We start from the raw sequence: 24306 nt of genomic DNA on the forward strand, positions 1-24306 counted from the left end.
ATGGACGGACATGCTTAGATCGACTCAGAATTTCACCACGACCCAGAATATATATACTTTATGGGGTCTTAGAGCAATATTTCGATGTGTTACAAACGGAACGACAAAGTTAATATACCCCCATCCTATGATGGAGGGTATAAAAATTGAATGAAAAGAACTTCCTGTATACTAAAAATAAAGAACATTATTGGGAGTATATCTGCTGAAAGTGCTTTTAAAATTGTGGCCTTCCAAATTTTTTTTGCTGGGTAGTAGTGTAGTCAAGTGTGCCAAATTTTATTGAAATCGGTTCAGATTTAGATATAGCTCCCATATATATCGTTCTCCCGATTTACACTCATATGACCACAGTGGCCAATCTTTTACTCCGATTTAATTTAAATTTTGCACAGGGAGTAGAATTAGCAGTGTAGCTATGCGTGCCACATTTGGTTGAAATCGGTTCAGATTTATATATAACTTCCATATATAGCTTTCGGCCGATTTACACAATATGACCACAAATGCCAAAACTTCTAATACATATATATCGAGCGATAAATCATAAATAAACTTTTGTGAAGTTTCCTTCAAATTGCTTCAGATTTAAATGTTTCCCATATTTATACCCTTCACCACTACTGTGGTACAGGGTATAATAAGTTTGTGCATTTGTATGTAACGCCAAGAAGGAAAAGTCTGAGACCCATCGTTTAGTATACCGATCGTCTTCGAATTAAATTCTGAGTCGATTTAGCGATGTCCGTCTGTCTGTCTGTCTGTCTGTCTGTCTGTCTGTCTGTCTGTCTGTCCGTCTGTCTGTCTGTTGATGTATTTTTGTGTGCAAAGTACAGCTCGCAGTTTTAGTCCGATTGTCCTAAAATTTGGTATAGGGTCCCGTTTCGGCTCAAAGACGATCCCTATTGATTTTGGAAAAATCGGTTCAGATTTAGATATAGCTGCCATATATATTTTTCACCGATCTGGTCATAATTGGCGTGTATATCAACCGATCTTCCTCAAATTCCGTATATCCGAATATTTTATGAGTCTCGAAAAACTTGCAAAATATCATCCAAATCGGTTCAGATTTAGATATAGCTCCCATATATAGCTTTCGCCCGATTTACACTCCTTTGCCAACAGAGGCAAATTTTTTGCTCCGATTTAGTTTAAATTTTGCACAGGGAGTAGAATTAGCATTATAGTTATACGTGTCATATTTGGTGGAAATCGGTTCAGATTTAGATATAGCTCCCATATATAGCTTTCGCCCGATTTACACTCAAATGACCACAGAGGCCAATTTTTTGCTCCGATTTAGTTGACATTTTGCACAGAGAGTAGAATTAGCATTGTAGCTATGTGTGCCAAATTTGGTTGAAATCGGTTCAGATTTAGATATATCTTCCATATATAGTTTTCGCCCGATTTACACTCATATGACCACAGTGGCCAATCTTTTACTCCGATATAATTGAAATTTTGTACAGAGAGTAGAATTAGCATTGTAGCTATGCGTGCCAAATTTGGTTGAAATCGGTTCAGATTTAGATATAGCTTCCATATATAGTTTTCGCCCGATATGGACTTATATGAAATTTTGCACTAGGAGTACAATTAGTAATATAGTCATATGTGCCAAATTTGATTGAAATCGGTTCAGATTTCGATATAGCTCCCATATATATGTTTTTCTGATTTCGACAAAAATGGTCAAAATACCAACATTTTCCTTCTAAAATCGCCACTGCTTAGTCGAAAAGTTGTAAAAATGACTCTGATTTTCCTAAGCTTCTAATACATATATATCGAGCGATAAACCATAAATACACTTTTTCGAAGTTTCCTTAAAATTGCTTCAGATTTAAATGTTTCCCATATTTTTTTACTAACATTGTGTTCCACCCTACACCGAAAGAATTCTCTTCGTTAATTTTGCGAAGAATTCTTCATTAACTATTCTTCCTGAATTCTTCATTAAAATAACGAAATTTTCATTCATTTTCGTAAATTTTACGAAGAACATTTTACGAATATACGAAACTTCTACGAAACATTCTACATTAACTTTTCTTCGTAAAAAGTTCGTACTTTTAACGAAACTTTCTTCACATTTCATGAATTTTGTGAAGAAGTTTTTACGAATATTCTACGAAACATTCTTCGTTAAAATTTCTTCATAAAAAGTACGAAACATTTTCTTTGAAATAACGAAGAAGTTTCATTGAAGTTGTAAAATTTCCGTTCGCGGCATTAAATTGTCTTTTGTAATGTGCTTGAGTGTATTCCTTTATTCTATTTTGTATGGAAGTCTATGCTACTTCTCATTTGGGTGATAGCGCGCTATGAATAAAAGTGAAGCAATAAAACTCAAAATTATTCAAAAACTTAAGACGTAAAGTAGTGATGTCGTTTTTCACACTTGCAACTATAACCAAATGCACTTTCGACTATAATTTTTTTTCTAAAAGTTCGAACATTTTTCAGAAAAAAGTACGAAATTTTTTCATAAAAAGTACGAACATTTTTCATAAAAACTACGAAATTGTTTTATAAAAAGTACGAAGATTTTTCATAAAAAGTACGAAGATTCTTCATAAAAAGTACGAATTTTTTTCTTACAAACTACGAAAATTTTGGAAGAACTTTTCTTCGTAAAAAGTACGAAATATTTCGTACTTTTAATGAAAAGTTTCTTTGGTTGTAAAACAATGACAAATTTCGTACTTTTAACGAAATTTTTCGTTCTTTTTACGAAGAAAATTCTTTCGGTGTAGTTTTTTACTAACATTGTGTTCCACCCTAGTCCATTAGCCGACTTAAATTTTGAGTCTGTAGATTTTGTAGAAGTCTATCAAATTCTGTTCAGATCGAGTGATATTTAAATGTATGTATTTGGGACAAACCTTTATATATAGCCCCCCCACACATTTGACGGATGTGATGTGGTATCGAAGATTTAGATCTACAAAGTGGTGCAGGGTATAATATAGTCGGCCCCGCCCGACTTTAGACTTTCCTCACTTGTTTTTTTGTAAACTAGTGCAATTTGTGTAAATTTGTGTATTTGTTGCACCAATAAACCATTTCCCGCTAGCTTAGGCTAAATATTGAATTGAATTGAAATTTACATAACCCTCCTCCATTGACTTTGATGTCCATTGATCCACATTCCTGCCATTTAAAGTAAATGCTGATGAAGATGTAGGAAGCAATGGCATTTGAAATAAAATTCATTATACGAGTATTTTACTTTGTTTGTTATTGTTTAAACTTAAATTAATTTAATAACTTTTTCCCTTGCGGTTGACTGAGTAACTGGTGGAGCTGGTGATGGCCGGCCATTCATGGTTTCTTGAAGTCACTTTGTTGTAGTTTCGTCGAGCTGCCTTTGTGCGTAAGTTAATGATGAGACTTCGTTTAATTTCATTAAGCCTAAGGTTACCGCCACCGCCAACGGAGGAATGTTCCACGCCATTGATGCTGCCATACGTTAGGCTAAAATGCTTCACATGGCCTTACCATGGAATTGTGTCGATGCTAAGTCGTTGCCCCATTACTGCTAAATGGGCAGCTAAGAGACAAGCAGGCAAAGTGCCAGACGAACATGTGGCATCAACAAAGACCATTGACGACATTCAGATGAACTAACTGGTGTGGCATACGACGGCGGACGGACTTATTTCCTTGAGTCTTGCTCATATTTTCACATCAAAAGCTTTAATTATTATTACTTGACGTACTTGCTTTGTTATGTTTATTGTTTCTTGTAAGTTGTTGTTGTTGTTGTTGTTGTTGTCGTTATTGTTTTCTTTATTTGTTTTAATGCGAATGGGAATCATATCACATGGCAGTGTTGTTGACTTCAAATCGACTATCTACTCGGATCCATTACCATTAGCGTAGAAATGACTTTTGTTTCTGAAAATGTGGAGATTTCGGTTCGCCGGTGACCTCTTATCTATGAGTTCAGTTGTAATAAAGGACCTTCTCCTTACAGCTAAGTCAAAACAACATGCCATACTTGAATAAGTTTTTTAAATATTCTTCTATAAGATCGAATTTTTATATACTACAAAACAGCTTTCTTGGATCCAACTATTTTAATTTAATTTAAAGGTACACTGAAAAAACAGTGAACCCACCAGGAAAGATAACTTTCGATTAATTTTAGAAAATTTGGAACTTTTTTAGAAAATTTTAACTAAACGGTATTACAAGCGCTGGCATCACTCCGATATGGCAAAAATAAGTAAATATTTTTCGACAAATTCAAGAAAATTTATTAGACATAACTAATTTTTTTCAGTAGTTAAATAAAATTTTGTAGTTTTAAGAGAAATCTTGGAGTTCAAAATTGCAAGAATGTCTTTAGTGACATACGAAGTTCATGATGGACACATTTTTGGTAAAATTTACAAATTTAGAGAAATAATGAACTATTTTGTAAGAAATACGAAATTAGGAAATCTTTATGCTTTATTTGTGTATAACTTTTTCCCATTTTTTAGTTCATTTAACTAACATACGCAAAAATTTATTTGACTAAAATAAACTTTTTCCAAACGTAATGATTCTATGAACTAATATAAAGTTAATATGGCTTTAGTGAAATAGAGAGTTCACTTTTTTTTGAGTGTAATTTCTTTAAAGCAAAAATTTATTTCTATGTGAATTTGAAGAAAAATATGTTTGAAACAAAGATTATGAACTTACTATTAATTAAATTTTCTTTAGTTGTCTTTTAAGCTGTGTAAATAGCATGCCGTAAAATTTAGGTTGCATATTCTTTCATATTTTTTCAGTGTAACTGAAATATTTTTTTCAGTGTAACACTTCAGTACCCAACCAAAAATATCTCGCTGCTCCCAAATTATATTAAAAAGGTTACTTGTATTCAAAGATGTTGACCTTTCCTTAAGGATTTTTGTACAGATGAAATTGGAAATCTAGAGGTATTTTAGGAGCACAAGTAGGTGTGTTGAAAATGGTGAGTATCGGTCCATGTTTTGGTATAGACCGATCTCCCGATTTTACTTCTTGAGCTTCTAGAAACCGTATTTTCTATCCGATTTGTCTGAAATTTGAAATCTAGAGGTATTTATGACCACAAATAGGTGTGTATCAGTCCATGTTTTGTTATAGCCCCCATATAGACCGATCGCCCGATTTTACTTCTTGGGCTTCTTCAAATTAAAAAATGTTATCTAATTCCAAAAAACTTTAAACCAAAGATACCAAATCTTCAAGATAAGTTTTAGCCCATATTTAAAGCGTTTTTATCTTAAATCTAAAGATTCTATATTTCAGTTAATTTAAGGACGATTTGTTTAAATCAAAAATATGTTTCTTTACTTTAAAAAATTGTGCCTTAGGTCAAAAACGTGCGGCTTCTCAATTCGAAGTTAGTCCATACGGGGTATATATTAAACAAAAAAGGCCGATTAAATACGTATATAATTCAGTTTGACAGCATTTTCTATACACTGAAAAAATATTGTCGTGAGGTCAAAGACAAACATTGAAGTATCTACCATGATAAATGTTGCCTTTCCATAAACACATCCTTGCAATAATTATGAAAATATTTTGAAATTATGCAATTGCAAAAGTGGCTATATCAGGTAAAATGATCCATTATAAAGGTTTGCTTAGTCTACCAGTCTATTGGAATGCCGGTTTACAGAAATATGACGATAATGAATTAGGTAGAGCAACCATCTTTTAAACAATTGGGAGATCGTTAGAACCTGGGCTAGAACCCACGACTGTATGTCAGACAAAGCAACTATTACTACTTGGTACATTATTTAAATATGTAGTTTATTTTATATTACCAAAAATACCGAAAAAAATAAATTATTTTGTATATTCCAGTATACTTAGGCTTTATTATACCCCATTCAGTTTAGACTCAAAATCTACTAAAAATGGATTAGAAATCCCGTATTTACAAAGAACAAGTATATACAGCACTAAGTTCGGCCGGGCCGAATCTTAAATACCCACCACCATGAACCAAATATTAGGGTTTCCTTTGAAATTTCAGGTGGGCTTGAGGACTTGAGGACACTTCCCGAAGATAAATTTAAAGATTTCACCTATGAGGACTATAACAGATTCTGGATTTATAAGAACCATTTTTGTTTGAGTTTTAAAGCAACCATTAAAATCTCTTGTAAGTGTGCAAGAAAATTATAAAATAACGTCTTGATTTGAAATCTTAAATCTGTAGAAGTAAAATCTGGAAATTTTACATTGAGTTTCAAGCAATTTTCATGATCAGTGCGCCTTCTACACCCTCAAGAAGTGAAGTCGGTCTATATGGAGGCATTACCAAATGGACCGATAAAAACTTAATCCGATACACGTTTTTGTGAGCCTAAAATACAAGAATATTTACAATTTCAGGCAAATCAGATAAAAACTACGGTTTTTAGAAACCCAAGGAGTTAAATCGGGAGATCGTTCTTATGGGGGCTATACTAAAATATGGACCGATATTCACCGTTTTCGACACACCTTTTTATGACCCGAAATTACCTCTACATTTCCAATTTCAAGCAAATGGGATAAAAACTTCGGATTCTAGAAGCCCAAGAAGTAAAATCGGGAAATCGGTCTATATGGGGGCTATACCAAAATATGGACCGATACTCACCATTTTCGGCACACCTCTTTATGGTCCTAAAATACCTCTAGATTTCCAATTTCAGACAAATTGGATAAAAACTAAGGTTTCTATAAGCCCAAGACCCCAAATCGGGAGGTCGTTTTATATGGGGACCATACCAAAACATGGGCCGATACTCACAATTTTTGGCACACGCATTTGTGGTCCCACAATACCTCTAGATTTCCAATTTCAGGTAAATTGAATAAAAACTGCGGTTTCTATAAGCCCAAGAAGTAAAATCGGGAGATCGGTCTATATGGGGGCTATACCAAAACATGAACCGATACTCACCATTTTTGGCACATCTCTTTATGGTCATAAAATACCTCTAGATTTCCAATTTCAGGTAAATTGAATAAAAACTGCGGTTTCTATAAGCCCAAGAAGTAAAATCGGGAGATCGGTCTATATGGGGGCTATACCAAAACATGGACCGATACTCACCATTTTTGGCACATCTCTTTATGGTCATAAAATACCTCTAGATTTCAAATTTCAGGCAAATTGGATAAAAACGACGATTTCTATAAGCCCAAGACCCGAAACCGGGAGGTCGGTTTATATGGGAACTATATCAAAACCTGGACCGATATAGCCTATCTTCGAACTTGACCTGCCTGCAGACAAAAGACGAGTTTGTGCAAAATTTCAGCACGATTGCTTCATTATTGAAGACTGTAGCGTGATTACAACAGACAGACAGACGGACAGACAGACAGACAGACAGACGGACAGACGGACATCGTTATATCGTCTTAGAATTTCTCCCTGATCAAGAATATATATACTTTATATAGTCGGAAATCGATATTTCGATGCGTTACAAACGGAATGACAAACTTATTATTCCCCCGTCACCATTCTATGGTGGTGGGTATAAAAATACAGCTAAACAAGTATATACGGCCGTAAGTTCGGCCAGGCCGAAGCTTATGTACCCTCCATCATGGATTGCGTAGAAACTTCTTCTATACACTGCCATCCACAATCGAATTACTTAAGTTGCGGTAACGCTTGCCGATGGCAAGGTATCTTAAAACCTCCTAACACCATCTTCTAAATTGTATGTAAGTCCATACGTGGTATATATTAAATCAAAAAAGATCGATCCAATACCTATATAATTCAGTTTGACAAAGTAGACATAACATTTTGACAAAATTTTCTACAGAAATAAAATTTTAAAAAAATTTTCTATAGAAATAAAAATTTTGACAAAATTTTTTATGGAAAGAAAATGTTGACAAACATTTCTACAGAACTAAAATTTTAACAAAATTTTCTATAGAAATAAACTTTTGACAAAATATTCTATAGAAATAAAATCTTGGTAGATTATTTTTGGTTCGAGTGGCAACCATGATTATGAACCGAATAAAATGTGAACAAAATTTTCTATAGAAATAAAATTTTGACAAAATTTTCTATAGAAATAAAATTTTGACAATGATGAAAATTTTATGATGAACCGAATAAAATGTAAACAAAATTTTCTCTAGAAATAAAATTTTGACAAAATTTTCTATAGAAATAAAATTTTTGACAAAATTTTCTATACAAATAAAATTTTGGTAGATTATTTTTGGCTCTAGTGGCAACCATTTTGTATGGTTGTTAGCGACCATAGACTAACACCACGTTCCTAATTTGAATCGGATCGGATGAATTTTGCTCTTCCAAGAGGCTCCGGAGGTCAAATCTGGAGAACGTTTTATATGGGGGCTATATATAATTATGGACCGATATGGACCAATTCTGGCACGGTTGTTAAAGATCATATACTAACACCATGATCCAAATTACAACCGGATTGGATGAAATTTGCTTCTCTTGGAGAATTCGCAAGCCAAATCTGGGGATCGGTTTATATGGGGGCTATATATAATTATGAACCGATGTGGACCAATTTTTGCATGGTTGTTAGAGACCATATACCAATATCATGTACCAAATTTCAGGCGGATCGGATGAAATTTGCTTCTTTTTGAGGCTTCGCAAGCCAAATCTGGAGATCGGTTTATATGGGGTCTATATATAATTATGGACCGATGTGGACCAATTTTTGCATGGTTGTTAGAGACCATATACCAACATAATGTACCAAATTTCAGCCGGATCGGATAAAATTTACCTCCCTTTTAGGCTCCGCAAGCCAAATCTGGGGATCGGTTTATATGGGGGCTATATATAATTATGGACCGATGTGGACCAATTTTTGCATGATTGTTAGAGACCATATACCGACACCATGTACCAAATTTCAGCCAGATCGGATGAAATATGCTTCTCTTAGAGGCTCCACAAGCCAAATCTGGGGATCGGTTTATATGGGGGCTATATATAATTAAGGAGCGATATGGACCAATTTTTATATGGTTGTTAGAGACCATATACCAACATCATGTACCAAATTTCAGCCGGATCGGATGAAATTTACCTCCCTTTTAGGCTCCGCAAGCCAAATCTGGGGATCGGTTTATATGGGGGCTATATATAATTATGGACCGATGTGGACCAATTTTTGCATGATTGTTAGATACTATATACCAACACCATATACCAAATTTCAGCCGGATCGGATGAATTATGCTTCTGTTAGAGGCTTCACAAGCCAAATCTGAGGGTCCCTTTATATGGGGGCTATACGTAAAAGTGGACCGATATGCCCCATTTTCAATACCATCCGACCTACATCGATAACAACTACTTGTGCCAAGTTTCAAGTCGATAGCTTGTTTCGTTCGGAAGTTAGCGTGATTTCAACAGACGGACGGACGGACGGACGGACGGACGGACGGACGGACATGCTTAGATCGACTCAGAATTTCACCACGACCCAGAATATATACTTTATGGGGTCTTAGAGCAATATTTCGATGTGTTACAAACGGAATGACAAAGTTAATATACCCCCATCCTATGATGGAGGGTATAAAAATGTTTAAGTAGACTTTGGAAGTGTAATGAGAATGATGATTTACCCAATGGTACTAAAAATAATCAAAACAAAAAACATATGTAGCATTTATCTCTCCATTTTATATAAAATATTGTAAGGAAAAATTCCCGCGAATTCCCGCACTTAAAGAAATTGTCCTTAAATTAACTGAAATATTGAAACTTTAAATTTAAGAAAAAACGCTTCAAATATAGGCTAAGACTTATTTTGAGGATTTAGCGTCTTTGGTTTAAAGTTTTTTTTTTTTGGAATTAAGAAAACATTTTTTACTTTGAAGTATCCGTCATAATTTGGATAAACTGGCATTTGTTTGTACGTGAGTACCTTTATTAATAAACCCCGAAGAGGGAATGAAAATTTGATAAATGAGATCTGTATCCTAACTTATAAATTTGGGGAGTGACCGAGAATTAGGCCCAATTAGTCGACCTGTAGACGGGTCGACAGGTGGCGACACTTTGACAAGTCGAACCTTTTCTAAGGTAACGATATCAAAAGGAGGTAATCCCTCACGAAAGAGATTCAAGGAACGCATAAATGCTTTAGAATCAGTCGACCCAAGCACGTTGTCGGTTAAACAAAGCGATTCCTTAAAATGGGCTCAAGGAATTCTTGAAGCTGGAAAAAGGGAATGATCACCGGATGAGCTGCCTCAGTTGCAAAAGACAGCCTTGTTAATATCATTAATAAAGGAGTATTGGACGGTATGGTTCTAAAGCAACAATGGGGGGAAATTGAGAACACGATGTCTGGTGTCTACTCAGAGGTGCGAAAAAAGTTTCCCGGACCAAGTCCTCGACGGAAAGATGCTGGATGGTATCAAGGAAGTTAATAGCACTTGCGGGCCAAAGGTCTATGGATTGCTTTAAAGCTGCTTTGATGCTAATTGGTGAAGTTTGGGAAGGAGCCGCTTTGGAGTTAGTCGCTAGAAAAGACATACCGGCTAAACCTAGAGCACATGCATGGATACCTGCAAACCCTCCTGATCCTGAGTCAATACTAAACAGACTAAAGGAATGTAACCCAGATCTTCCAACTGCCGATTGGAAGGTTGGTGGTTTGGATGAGGTGGATGAACCAAGACGACATACGGTGTTTATATTGAACATTGAGTCGCTGCCACATCTAGCCCAGACCCAAGGACGTGTAAGTTATGGCTTTCATGATATCCATATGAAGGTATATAAAAGCGATCAGCCAAAGGATTCCGAAACGGACAAGCCTCCGGTAGAGTCAGAAGTGACTGCAGTGCAGACATGGACGAACATCGTATGCGGAAAGTTTCTACAGGGCTGTGGAGTCGGAGTCTAAAGATTTTTCTGGAATCAAAGCCGTAGTCGTGAATATTTTGCTTGCTTCATATTTTTGTAATTAAACAAATATTTATGCAAATTTGATTTCATTGGGTTCTTCAATCAATCAATGACTCTAATTGCGTTGCAAAACATCTTCTATGTTTTCTAGTCTTGTAGTCTAACATAGATGTGCTGAATCGATTCATTTTAGTGTCCACCACCATAAAATTCATTTCGAAATATAGCTTTTAATTAATTTATTTTATTTTTTTATTTTTTGTCAATTATATTAAAACGATATAAGTACACCCTCAAAAAAAATCGCTTCTCTAACATATGTTCCAAACATATTTTGCAGTAAGCACATATATTATTGGATACTGCCGAGACATTAATATGTTTGTTTTATGTGAACATATTATATGTTTGGAAGCAATTTGAGCCCAAAAATATATATGCTTGGAAGAATTTTCCCCAAAGAAGATTGTGCTCATTCCCTCACATAATTTTCACTTCCACGAAATTTTTTAGTTCTTGGCACCTTTTTCTGTAATACAAATAATGTTGAAGAAATTATTAATTTTATAAATTTTTTAAATTTTACCTTTCGCCTGGACGGAGAATCGAACCGAGGACCATACAGTTTGTAAGCCAACACACTATCCACTGGGCTACGTAGCTGTTATAGTCACCAGTAGACAATTATCGTTATAAGTTACATTTATATAGCATAGTTTGCGGCGCCCACGAGCCCATGCACACATAACATTATTTAACAGACACATACATTTGTTGACCACGTGGAGCAGTGGTTAGCATATCTGCCTTGCATGCAAAGGGTCGTGGGTTCAATCCCTGCTGCGACCGAACAATTTTTTTATACCCTCCATCATAGGATGGGGGTATATTAACTTTGTCATTCCGTTTGTAATACATCGAAATCTTGCTCTAAGACCCCATAAAGTATATATTCTGGGTCGTGGTGAAATTCTGAGTCGATCTAAGCATGTCCGTCCGTCCGTCCGTCCGTCTGTTGAAATCACGCTAACTTCCGAACGAAACAAGCTATCGACTTGAAACTTGGCACAAGTAGTTGTTATCGATGTAGGTCGGATGGTATTGAAAATGGGCCACTTTTACGTATAGCCCCCATATAAAGGGACCCTCAGATTTGGCTTGTGGAGCCTCTAACAGAAGCATATTTCATCTGATCCGGCTGAAATTTGGTACATGGTGTTGGTATATGGTCTCTAACAACCACGCACAAATTGGTCCACATCGGTCTATAATTATATATAGCCCCCATATAATCCGATCCCCAGATTTGGCTTGCGGATCCTCAAAGAGAAGAAATTTTCATCCGATCCGGCTGAAATTTGGTACATCATGTTGGTATATGGTATCTAACAATCATACAAAAATTGGTCCATATCGGTCCTTAATTATATATAGCCCCCATATAAACCGATCCCCAGATTTGGCTTGTGTAGCCTCTAAGAGAAGCATATTTCATCCGATCCGGCTGAAATTTGGTACATGGTGTTGGTATATGGTCTCTAACAATCATACAAAAATTGGTCCATATCGGTCCTTAATTATATATAGCCCCCATATAAACCGATCCCCAGATTTTGCTTGTGGAGCCTCTAAGAGAAGCATATTTCATCCGATCCGGCTGAAATTTGGTACATGGTGTTGGTTATGGTCTCTAACAACCGTGCAAAACTTGGTCCACATCGGTCCATCGGTCAAAGAGAAGCAAATTTCATCCGATCCGCCTGAAATTTGGTACATGATATTGGTATATGGTCTCTAACAACCATGCAAAAATTGGTCCACATCGGTTCATAATTACATATAGCCCCCATATAAACCGATCCCCAGATTTGGCTTGCGAAGTCTCCAAGAGAAGCAAATTTCATCCAATCCGATTGTAATTTGGAACATGGTGTTAGTATATGATCTTTAACAAGCGTGCCAGAATTGGTCCATATCGGTCCATAATTATATATAGCCCCCATATAAAACGTTCTCCAGATTTGACCTCCGGAGCCTCTTGGAGGAGCAAAATTCATCCGATCTGGTTCAAATTAGGAACGTGGTGTTAGTATATTCGCTAAAAACCATGCCAAAATTGGTCCAATCACACAAAAATTGGTCCATATCGGTTCATAATCATGGTTGCCACTAGAGCCAAAAATAGTATACCAAAATTTTATTTCTATAGAAAATTTTGTCAAAATTTTATTTCTAGAGAAAATTTTGTTAAAATTTTTTTCGGTTCATAATAAAATTTTCATCATTGTCAAAATTTTATTTCTATAGAAAATTTTGTTCAAAGTTTATTCGGTTCATAATCATGGTTGTCACTCGAGCCAAAAATAATCTACCAAGATTTTATTTCTATTGTTCTCGCTGTGTTATGTTTATATCTTTCGTCAACCCTCCCGGTTTCCATCACTATTTCATTCTTTATACACTCTCTCTCTCTGTCGCTCTCTGAAAAAAATATCACAACATATATTTGTTTACTCGAAATTTGTAAATTTATATATGTTTACATTCATACATATTATTTTTATGAAACATTCATGACCCAAACATAATATATTCCAACATATTAACATAGATGTCCCATACATTTAGTGTTAATTTGGGAACATTACATGTTTGCACTTAAATATATTGTGTTTAAAAATTGTGCCCGAAACACATTTTGTTTATATCGGAACATATGAAAATCATATTTTTCTAACAGTGTAGCTTAGGTAAGATTAAAGTGGCAAACCAATCTATTTTGAGGCTCGCTTATACTATTGAGTCCATTGTGATATAGCTACGTCCGCCTGTCTTTAGACTTCACGCTTACATACACCCTCAAAAAAATCGCTTCTGTAACATATACCCCAAACACATTTTGCTTCAAACATATATATTTTCAGGATTGGTACAAACATAATATTGTTTGTATTGTTCAAACATATTATGTTTCACCTTAGGGCATACACTGGTAGTAAAAATTTTAATGAAATTTTCTTTGTGTGGATATATTTTTAAGGCGCCAATTGGTTACTTCCATTATTTTACTTACAGCATACTCTCTAGGTCTCTCTTTCTAAACACATATATGTTTATAGGCTATTTTGAAATTAATATATGTTTGCATCTAAGCATATTATATTTACAAACATTTTATGTGCCAAACATAATATGTTCTAACATATTAACATATATGTCTCAAATATGTTATGCTAGTTTATGAACATTATATGCTTGTACTTAAATATATTGTCTTAAAAAATTTGAGTTCCAAACATATAATTTTTACACCCAAACATATGAAAAACCGTCTTTTTCGTCCGTATATAAACTGATCCTTATTCGATTTGGTTTCTTGGACGTTTAGATTAGGTTAGTACACACACTAATACAACAAACCCTCTACCTTCAGCGAAAGTATAATAAATCAAATCAAACAATTAGTTCAATTGAGAATAAAAAACAGAATAAATTGCACTAAAGTGAATCTTGGTGAAATATCGATTTGTTAAGTTGGACTAGCTTACATAAAATTAAATTAATTACATTTATCATATTAAAACTAATTTTTTTTAAATTATCTGCAAATTAAAATAGAATCCGTATAGGGGCAGCTCGATATTTAAGTCCATTGTGTTATCACGGTGGTGAGTGACTGAGTGCTACCCGATTTAATGACAAGGCACCTACTTTTTATATTCGAGTTCGAACGGCGTTTCACATTGCGCGGAAACCACTTAGAGAAGCTTTGAAACACACAGATATATCACCAGCATCACTGAGAGGGAATAATCCGCTGTTGAAAAACTTTTTGGTGTTTGGTCGAAATTGCCATTGAACCTAACCATTACACCACGGTCGCTCCTCAAGTGCCCTTAGAGGTGATCAAATTATTCAATATATCCTATTTCAATATAATTTATTTTAATTCCAAAAATGTCGCTATAAAATACTTTTTAGATTTTAAATTCGTTTCCATTTCCCAACGAAATGATTGAATTGCCTCATCTAGACTGGCTCTGCTATTTCTCTGGCATTGGCGTATTACATGTTTCACAGACAAAGTGAAATTATCATAATGATCATCACCAAGTTTGCCACCCAAACATTTGTATTCGTTTTGGGGAAAAACAAATATATTTTTACGGCTTTCCCCCTTCCAACGGTCGTTGTCTGTTAGAGACAAAAATTGTTTTTCGTCATTTGAGCGCCACTTTCTGAAATGGTGTGTCGTTAAAATCTGTCTGCCGTTTTTTAAATGCTGTGATTTTTGACGATAACATCAAATATCGCAATCGACAATAATCGCTGTTTCTCCCACCCTCTTGCCAAATATCGCAAGAAGTGGCATCTGGTTGTAATGATTTTGAAATTGACTCAATTTAAACTTGAAAAACAAAAATAGCAAAATGGGTGGGTTCAAAACAAAACAATTGCTATAGATTAAAAACAGACACAGAGATATACAAAAGAATGTGTACCAAAGATGTATACCAGGAGACAATTATATTTTTAAAAAATTTTGTCAAAATTTATTTTGGGGTCACTTTGAGCTTTTTTTTACGTCACCAAATTTGGCAACAAGTAATCATCGTCATCACCCTTCAAGTGTGCAAAATTTCATCCAAATCGGTTCAGATTTAGATATAGCTATCATATATTCAAATTTGGCTTACCATAATCTTCTACAATACTAACAACATGTGCAAAAAATCATCGAAATCGGTTCAGATTTAGCTATAGCTCCCATTAGTGTTGTAAATTTTGATTACTTTTGACTACTCGTTACTTTTGAATTGAGGACTCGTTACTACTCGTTACTTTTATAAAAAAAAATAAAAAAGACATTGTGGGCACTTTCTTCCTCTTTTTTAAATTTAAAAACAGTATAGAAAAGCAAATTACATTATCCAGTTTTATTCTAGTGTTATAAAATGTGGTGTTGTAGATATATGGATCTCGTTAGAAAAAGATTTTCACCAATCATTCAAATTTTTAGAGCCAATTTCGTATTCACTATTTGGTATTTTTTCGTCAGGGTATATCTAAATGGCATTGTGTATTACTGATGCTTGCAATTTGCAAACTTTTTAAATCCACCATTTTCCACCATTGACAGTGGATGAAAATATTTAGCGATCATTTTTATCGTGAGACCCAATGTTGAAATTTTCCAAGGGTTTTTGAATAAGCTTGGGTACCTTCTCTGAAAACAATTGGATTGAACCAGCTGAAGTCAACGACATTATTATTCATACTATTCGCATGAGACGTGATCAGCGTTGCCAATTTAGCTTTTTTCCCGCTAGATTTGGCTTTTTTTGAAGACGTTTAGCGGGAAAAAAATGCATTTAGCTTTTAGCTTTTTTTCTGGCCTTTTTTCATGACCCTTTTAGCTATTTTTGGCTTTTTTATTTTCGACATGTTCCTATTGAAATGTGGATAAAACTTCGTTTTTATCTAAGCCTTGCTGCCAGAATAAGGTTTTTCCCATGTTTCCAATCTCAATTGAAACATTAATAATTATTCCAGCCATTATGCGGGCATTTTTGCAGCAAATACACCTTGTTGTAAAGTTCTTGCCTCGTATTCATAAAAGTTATCCTAAACTTTAAATCTACTATTACCATACAAATTCCTTATATAAACTGTCAGTAAATTATTAGGAATATTAGCATTTGACTCGTTTATCCTTTTGATATTACTAAATTAAAATAGTAGATTTGAATTGCTTTGTACACTGAAAAAATATTGTCGTGAGGCCAAAGATTTCATGTCCTTAAAATACGAACGCGAATTTTGGTTATAATAGCATTTGTGAATTTCTCTTATATAAACTGTTTTCCTTGTCCAAAAGCCGATAAAGTCGTTTTGTCCTTATAGTTAAGTGATTCAACTTAAAAATGGGCATCTTTTCATGAAAGAAGGCTAGGGTCAATTCTAAAAAAATCTTTAAATTAATAGTCTTTAAATTTGTGGAGTTTTTGTATCTTGACCACATACCAAAATAACGTTCAAAAATAGAAGAGGTTTTTAAACATTTTATTTTAAAAACGTATACATAAAATAATTTCTACTTAAAGTCGAGTCTGAATTTGAAAATTTAAGTTTTCGTTAGCACGTTTTTAAAGCACTGTGATAGCTCATGAAGAAAAAGCTGAGAAAACGAATAAATTCAAATTTGACTCGGAATCAATACAAAAATCATTAGTGTACAAAATCTTTGGAACCGAACATAGAAATAATTAAGGAAATAAAGTTTTGAATGTGGTATTTTTTTTTTAACACCAAAAAATGCAATAAAAAATTCGTAGTGATAGGATCAAAACAAATCTGCTATTTATTAATGGGATGGATTTACATTTACGAAAATTGGACAACAATAGGTTTGGGAAATTTTCGAATAAAAGTTATTCATTATAAACTTGCAAGACAGTTAGAATAGGTTTTATTCTCTTGGGTAAAATTAGGAGAAGTGTACACGTTCACGAATTTATCATTAATTCAGTTAAAACGAAATATATAGATATTTTCTAATGCAGTTCTATGTGACATGATTAACCAGCTGACAATTGCAAGTTCACTGGGAAAAATGTTTTTACAAGGAAATATAAACGAAGGACTTCCAGTAAAAATTTGTGATAGTTATCAAAATGTATCGAGTACGCCAACAGAGCTGATATGACTTAGATTTTCTTACAGTCTCACAGAAATGGAATTAAATTGAATACAATTAAAATAGTATGCATTTTAAGTGAAATAAAGCCTTTAAGTTTGTTAAATTTCAATAAAAAATGTGATTTTTGGTACAAAAAAATTTAGCTTTTTTTCTAGCTATTTTTTAAAATTTTTAGCTTTTTTTGGCTAGTTTTTTCGACAAATCTAGCGGTTTTTGGTGAAACAATTCTGGCAACGCTGGACGTGATCCATGTGATGCTTTAAATTATAGCTCCCACCTACACCCAATGCAATTTTTTTCAAATGCAAACGTTTTTAATAAATCAGATAAATGTTTCACTTTCTTCAAAGGTTAAGCCATATATCCTTTTCGTGTTATTTTAACTGATAAAACGATTTTCGAAAACTTCAATTAATATTTTCTAAGAAGTCGAGAACCGCCAACTTACTTACCATTAGAAGAAAAAAACTCGCATTGAAGATATTGAGTACTCTAACGAGTACTAGTAACGAGTACTCAAAAAATTATTCAGTACCGAGTACTTGTAATCAAATACTCGTTACTTTTCCAACACTAGCTCCCATATATACCTACCGCCCGATTTTTGTAAATTTGACTTCAAATCCCTTATTTCTCAACCGATAGTATTCAAAGTTGGCTAAATGTAATCTTCTATAGCACTAACTATCAGAGCTGTGGAGTCGGAGCCGGAGTCGTAGAAACAAAATTTGAAAAGCACTTCCTATCTTTGTAGATAAAGAAATATTTCGACAAATTTGATTCCATTAGGGTTTTTAATCGAACAACGAAGTACTGGATTTCAGGCCATTCAAAGTGAAATTTCACGGTGATATACAAAGTAGGTTTTACTAGAATATGGGCTCAATTGATCAATTGTACACAAAAAAAATTTTTTTCTGATTCAATCACGAAATTAATTGATCCAATTAATTTTTTAATTGAAATGTCTTCAATCACAGAATTGATAGTATCAATTAAAAAATTAATTGACAGTCAATTAGAAAATTAATTGATCCAATTAAATATTTAATTGATACTATTAATTTGTGTGATTGATTTTTATTTCAATTAAAAAATTTGTTGAATCAATTAAATTTTTAATTGAATATTTTTTAAAACTCAATTAAGATTTTAATTGGAAAAATTTTCGTGAAATTTTTTTCTGTGTATTGTCAATTTTTAACATATTAAAATATCGATTATTGATCCAATATTCTAGATCCTCTTGATAAAGGTATAATTTTAAGGCAATATGCCAGTAGAACCTAACGTTCTGAATTTTTGACAGGCGTCACGAGTTCGAAGATGGGTCATACCGGACAATTTTGTGATATAGCACCTACATTTGGGAGCCACCGTGGTGCAATGGTTAGCATGCCCACCTTGCATACACAGGGTCGTGGGTTCAAACCCAGTTTCGACCAAACACCAAAAAGTTTTTTTCAGTGGTAGATTATCCCATCTCAGTAATGCTGGTGACATTTCCGAGTATTTCAAAGCTTCTCTAAGCGGTTTCACTGCAATGTAGAACGCCGTTCGGACTCGGCTATAAAAAGGAAGTCCCTTGTCATTGAGCTTAACATAGAATCGGGCAACACTCAGTGATAAGAGAGAAGTGCACCACTGTGGCATCACAATTGACTGAATAGCCTAAGTGAGCCTGAAATATCGGGCTGACAGCATACCTAACCTACATATAAACCCATCTTCCGATTTGTTTTAATAAATTTTTCCCAGTCTCAAATGTTCATAAGATTTGTCAGAAATTTTGAATTTAAAGTTATTTGAGATCCATAGGTTAGGTTGGGTTAAAGTGGCAGGCCGATTAAGTTTCAGGCTCACTTAGACTATTCAGTCCATTGTGATACCACATTTAACTAAAAGTACCTATTACATATGGGCACTTCTAGTTTTAACCACTGAACCTTCTCTATTATTTTCTTTTGTTGAACCAACCAGATTGTTCCAAAAAACATTAGCAGACTGCTTAAGGTTTGCCAGATCCGCCAGTAATCTAAAGCTATATGCCTCTAAAATTCGCTTACGCCTTACACAAAAAGCAGGACACTCACACAAGACGTTTTTAATTGGTTCCTTTTCCTCCAGCTCCTCCAGTACTCCGCGGTTCAAACTACTGCAGTATACTGGTAATGATGTAAATCGAGCCTGTATAATTGCTAAAAACGAGCTCAACTTGTTTCTGCTTCCTTCAATGTGCAATACAGACACTGTCGTTGCCAGTTTAGAAATAGCCAAATGCAAATATTGGGTATCTACGGTCTACATGGGACATGATAGGGAGATGCCTCCATGTGCCGTTAACACCTTAGTTGAGGAGTCATTGAAAACAAGGACAAAACTCATTATGGGATGCGATGCAAATGCACATCATAGTATATGGGGAAGTGGTGACATTAATACAAGAGGAGAGTCACTCTTAGAGTTTAGTTTGCGTACTAATTTGGTACTTTGCAATAAGAGAGATGCCCCAACCTTTGTTACTAAAAACAGAGCAAGAGGTTTTGGACGTCACCTTGGCCTCGCAAGAACTGAATGAAATGATATCTGATTGGCAGGTTTTAAGTGAACATAGCTTCAGATCATCGCTACATCAGTTTCAAATTTGATGTTCATGTGGTATGAAGACCATATTTCCGTCAAATATTAGGAAAGCTGACTGGAATAGGTATAGGCAATCGTTCAATATGATGATACCGGAAATACCAGAGACAAATATGAGCACTGTGCAAGTTATCGAACACGAAGTGGAGAGGATTACTAAGGTCTTCAACATTTCACTGAAAGCTGCATGCCCTAGAGGGAAGCCAAGGGGGAAAAATCGACCACCATGGTGGTCTACGGAGTTAGGTAATATGAGGAAATCGTGCAGGAAGCTCTTTAACAAAGCAAAGTCCACCAGAGCTCCTGTGGATTGGGACGCTTACAAGAAGAATCTGAGAGGATACAAGCGAGAACTGTGAAATGCTCAGCATAACTCTTGGATTGATTACTGCAGCAGCATTGAGAATACGTCCGAGGCTTCCAGACTACGGAAGGGGCTAGGATCCACGAACTCCGCTCCAGGTTTCATTACAACATCGGGGGGCAATTGGACAACGTCCAGTGAGGAGACGCTGGAGGTACTATTGGACACACATTTTCCCGGAAATCAGACGGTTGAACCATGTACTGGCGGTGCCACAGTGGCTCAGCGGTCGTTTCCTATCAAGGAAATTGTATCGGAATCTATAATAAAATGGGCGTTAAATAGCTTTGGATCATTCAAATCCCCCGGACCTGATGGAATTACTCCGGCGGAGTTGCAAGCGGTGGCTGACAGAATTATCACCTGGTTGTCGGCGATATATATAGGATGTATCAACTTAGCATATATTCCAGGAAAGTGGAGGGAATCAAAATTCGTTGTCATACCTAAAGCGGGAAAAGCGTCTCACTCGAATGCGAAGGATTTCCGACCAATCAGCTTATCATCATTCCTACTTAAGACTCTGGGGAGGATGATAGATATTTATTTTAGAGCTAGCGTCGATTCAAGTTTGCTCTCGAAACGACAACATGCATACTCGAAGGGCAGGTCTACTGAGACCGCATTACATGAACTACTCAGCTTTATTGAAAGCTCACTATCTGCCATCGTGGCGTTTCTAGACAACTGACAACTCTGAATGTTGATCCAGGTATACTTAGGCTGTTAGACGAAGTTCTAAGGAAGAGACGCATTTCAGCCACACTAGGACAAGCAAACATACAAAGGTATGTGAACAGAGGCACTCCTCAAGGAGGAGTTCTATCACCTTTTCTTTGGAATGTTGCTGTAAACAACCTTCTGGTTTCCCTAGAAAAAGAAAGGATATAAGTGATGGCATAGGCAGATGATGTGGCGCTAACAGTCAGGGGAAAATTCCCATCAACAGTTAGAGATATTATACAGAGAGCCCTCCGGATGACTAAGAAATGGGCGAAAGATAATGGTCTTGGGGTAAATCCTGCAAAGACAGAACTAGTCATGTACTGCAAGGATCGCAAAACTCCCACGGTTAGGCCCATTTCCTTAGGGGATATTGAAATTCCCTTTAGTGAGTGTGCAAAATACCTTGACTTTATTTTGGACAGGAAGCTGAACTTTAAGCTTAATATTGAAGAAAGGGCGAGGAAAGCAACAGTAGCTTTATACTCGTGCAAAAAGGCAATAGGGAAAAAGTAGGGGCTAAAACCAAAAATTGTGCATTGGCTGTACACGGCAGTGGTTAGACCTATAATGCTATATGGTGTTGCAGTCTGGTGGCCGGCACTTCACCAACCGGCAAGCTTAGACAAGGTTCAGCGTATGGCGTACTTGTGTATCTCAGGTGCATTCAGCAAGACAGGAACAAATTCCCTTAATGTCATACTGCATATATTGCCTTTAGACATTTTGGCCTTGGACTCTGTGTTCCTCAACTCGAAAACGGCCATCGACAGCCGCAAATCTCTCAATAAGATGGCTGAGCAGCACAATATTCACCTACTATGGGTGCCTGGCCATAGGAACATACCGGGGAACTGCGAATCAGATGAGCTAGCAAGGCTAGGAAAATTCATCAGATTCGGTTGAAATTTGGTACGTGATGTTAGTATATGGTATCCAACAACCGTGCAGGAATTGGTTCATATCAGTCCATAATTATATATAGCTCCCATATAAACCGATCCCTAGATTTGACCTCCGGTGCCTTTTGGAGAAGCAAAATTCATCCGATCTGGTTGAAATTTGGTACGTGGTGGAAGTATATGATATTTAACAACCATGCAAAAAGTGGTCCATATCAGTCCATAATCATATATAGCCCCCATATAAACCGATCCCGAGATTTGGGTTTGGAGCCTCTTGTAGGAGCAAATTTCATCCGAGTCAGTTGAAATTTGGTACATTGTGCTAGTATAGGGTCTCTAATGACCATACAAAAATTGGTACACATCGGTCCATAAATATATATATATACCCCCCATATAAACCGATCACCAGATTTGACCTTCGGAGCCTCTTGGAAGACCAAAATTCATCTGATTCAGTTGAAATTTGGTACGTGGTGTTAATATATGGCCTCAAACACCCATGCAAAAATTGGTCGAAATCGGTCCATAATTATATATAAGCCAGATTTGACCTCCGGAGCCCCTTGGAAAGGCAAAATTCATCCGATTCGGTTGAAATGTGGTACGTGATGTTAGTATATGGTATCCAACAACCATGCAGGAATTGGTTCACATCAGTCCATAATTATACATAGCTCCCATATAAACCGATCCCCCAGATTTGACCTCCAGTGCCTTTTGGAGAAGCAAAATTCATCCGATCTGGTTGAAATTTGGTACGTGGTGGTAGTATATGGCCGTTAAAAACCATGCCTAACTAGGTCAATATCGGTCTATAGTTATATATAGCCCTCAGATAAATGGATCCCCAATCACACAAAAATTGGTTCATGTAAAGTTCATAATTGTATATAGCCCCCATATAATCGAACCCCATATTTCAATTCTGGCTCTCTACGTATCGTGCAAAAAGTCCATATCGATTCGTAATTATTAGTAGACTTACCTATACATAACTTTTTTGTCTGATATATACCACGTATGTACTAACTCACAATTTAGAAAACGATGTTAATAAGTTTTAAAATACCACAACCCAAGTAATTCGATTGTGGATGACAGTCTTTCGTAGAAGTTTCTACGCAATCCATAGGTTAGGTTAGGTATAGTGGCAGCCTGATATTTCAGGCTCACTTAGACTATTAAGTCCATTGTGATACATCATTGGTGAACTTCTCTCTTATCACTGAGTGCTGCCCGATTCCATGTTAAACTCAATGACAAAGGAGGTCCCTTTTTATAGCCGAGTCCGAACGGCGTTCCACAATGCAGTGAAACCACTTAGAGAAGCTTTGAAACCCTCAGAAATGTCTCCAGCATTACCTTGTGTATGCAAGGCGGGCATGCTAGTCATTGCACCACCGTGGCTCCCTACGCAATCCATGGTGGAGGGTACATAAGATTCGGCCTGGCCAAACTTACGGCCGTATATACTTGTTTTATCTTTCGTCTGGACGGAGAATCGAACCGCGGACCATACAATTTGTAAGCCAACACACTATCCACTGGGTGACGTAGCTGTTATTGTCATCAACAGACAAACAGTTATATTTATTATACAAACGATTAAACAAACTTTATTTAACAGAAACATGCATTTAGTTGGGCACCGTGGAGCAATGGTTAGTACATACGCCTTGCATACCAAGGGTCGTGGGTTCCGAAACGATGTTCAAATGTAAAATGTGTCTTATTAAAGACTGAAAGTGAGAAAAGAATTGTGCTTGATATAAACGAAACGGACTTTGTTTTAGGTTCAAAAATATTTTTTGTTATTGAAAACATAAAAATTTTGTAACAAATTTTTTGGTGATAAAAGTTAAAAAATTTCGAAAAAATTCAAAAAACTCTAACAAAAGAAACACGTTATCGGTACACGTTTTCCAAACTTTTTTTCTTTGCGTGTTGGTACTTCATACCAAGAAGGATCGAAGACAATTGCTTGAGATAAAGCATGCATAAGGTTGAATGCAATGTCTTGAGCTTCATATTTTGG

The 24306-nt window shown here is 35.6% G+C and overlaps 1 protein-coding gene across 5 annotated transcripts in view; it reads right to left on the reverse strand.

Annotated features, from left to right (window-relative positions):
- LOC142235594 (protein rhomboid-like) overlaps positions 1–24306 on the reverse strand; it is a 286257-nt gene that overhangs the window by 81714 nt on the left and 180237 nt on the right. The gene's annotated exons all lie outside the window — the stretch shown is intronic.

The sequence above is a fragment of the Haematobia irritans genome, chromosome 4 (genome assembly GCF_050003625.1).
Source record: "Haematobia irritans isolate KBUSLIRL chromosome 4, ASM5000362v1, whole genome shotgun sequence".
NCBI lineage: Eukaryota > Metazoa > Arthropoda > Insecta > Diptera > Muscidae > Haematobia > Haematobia irritans.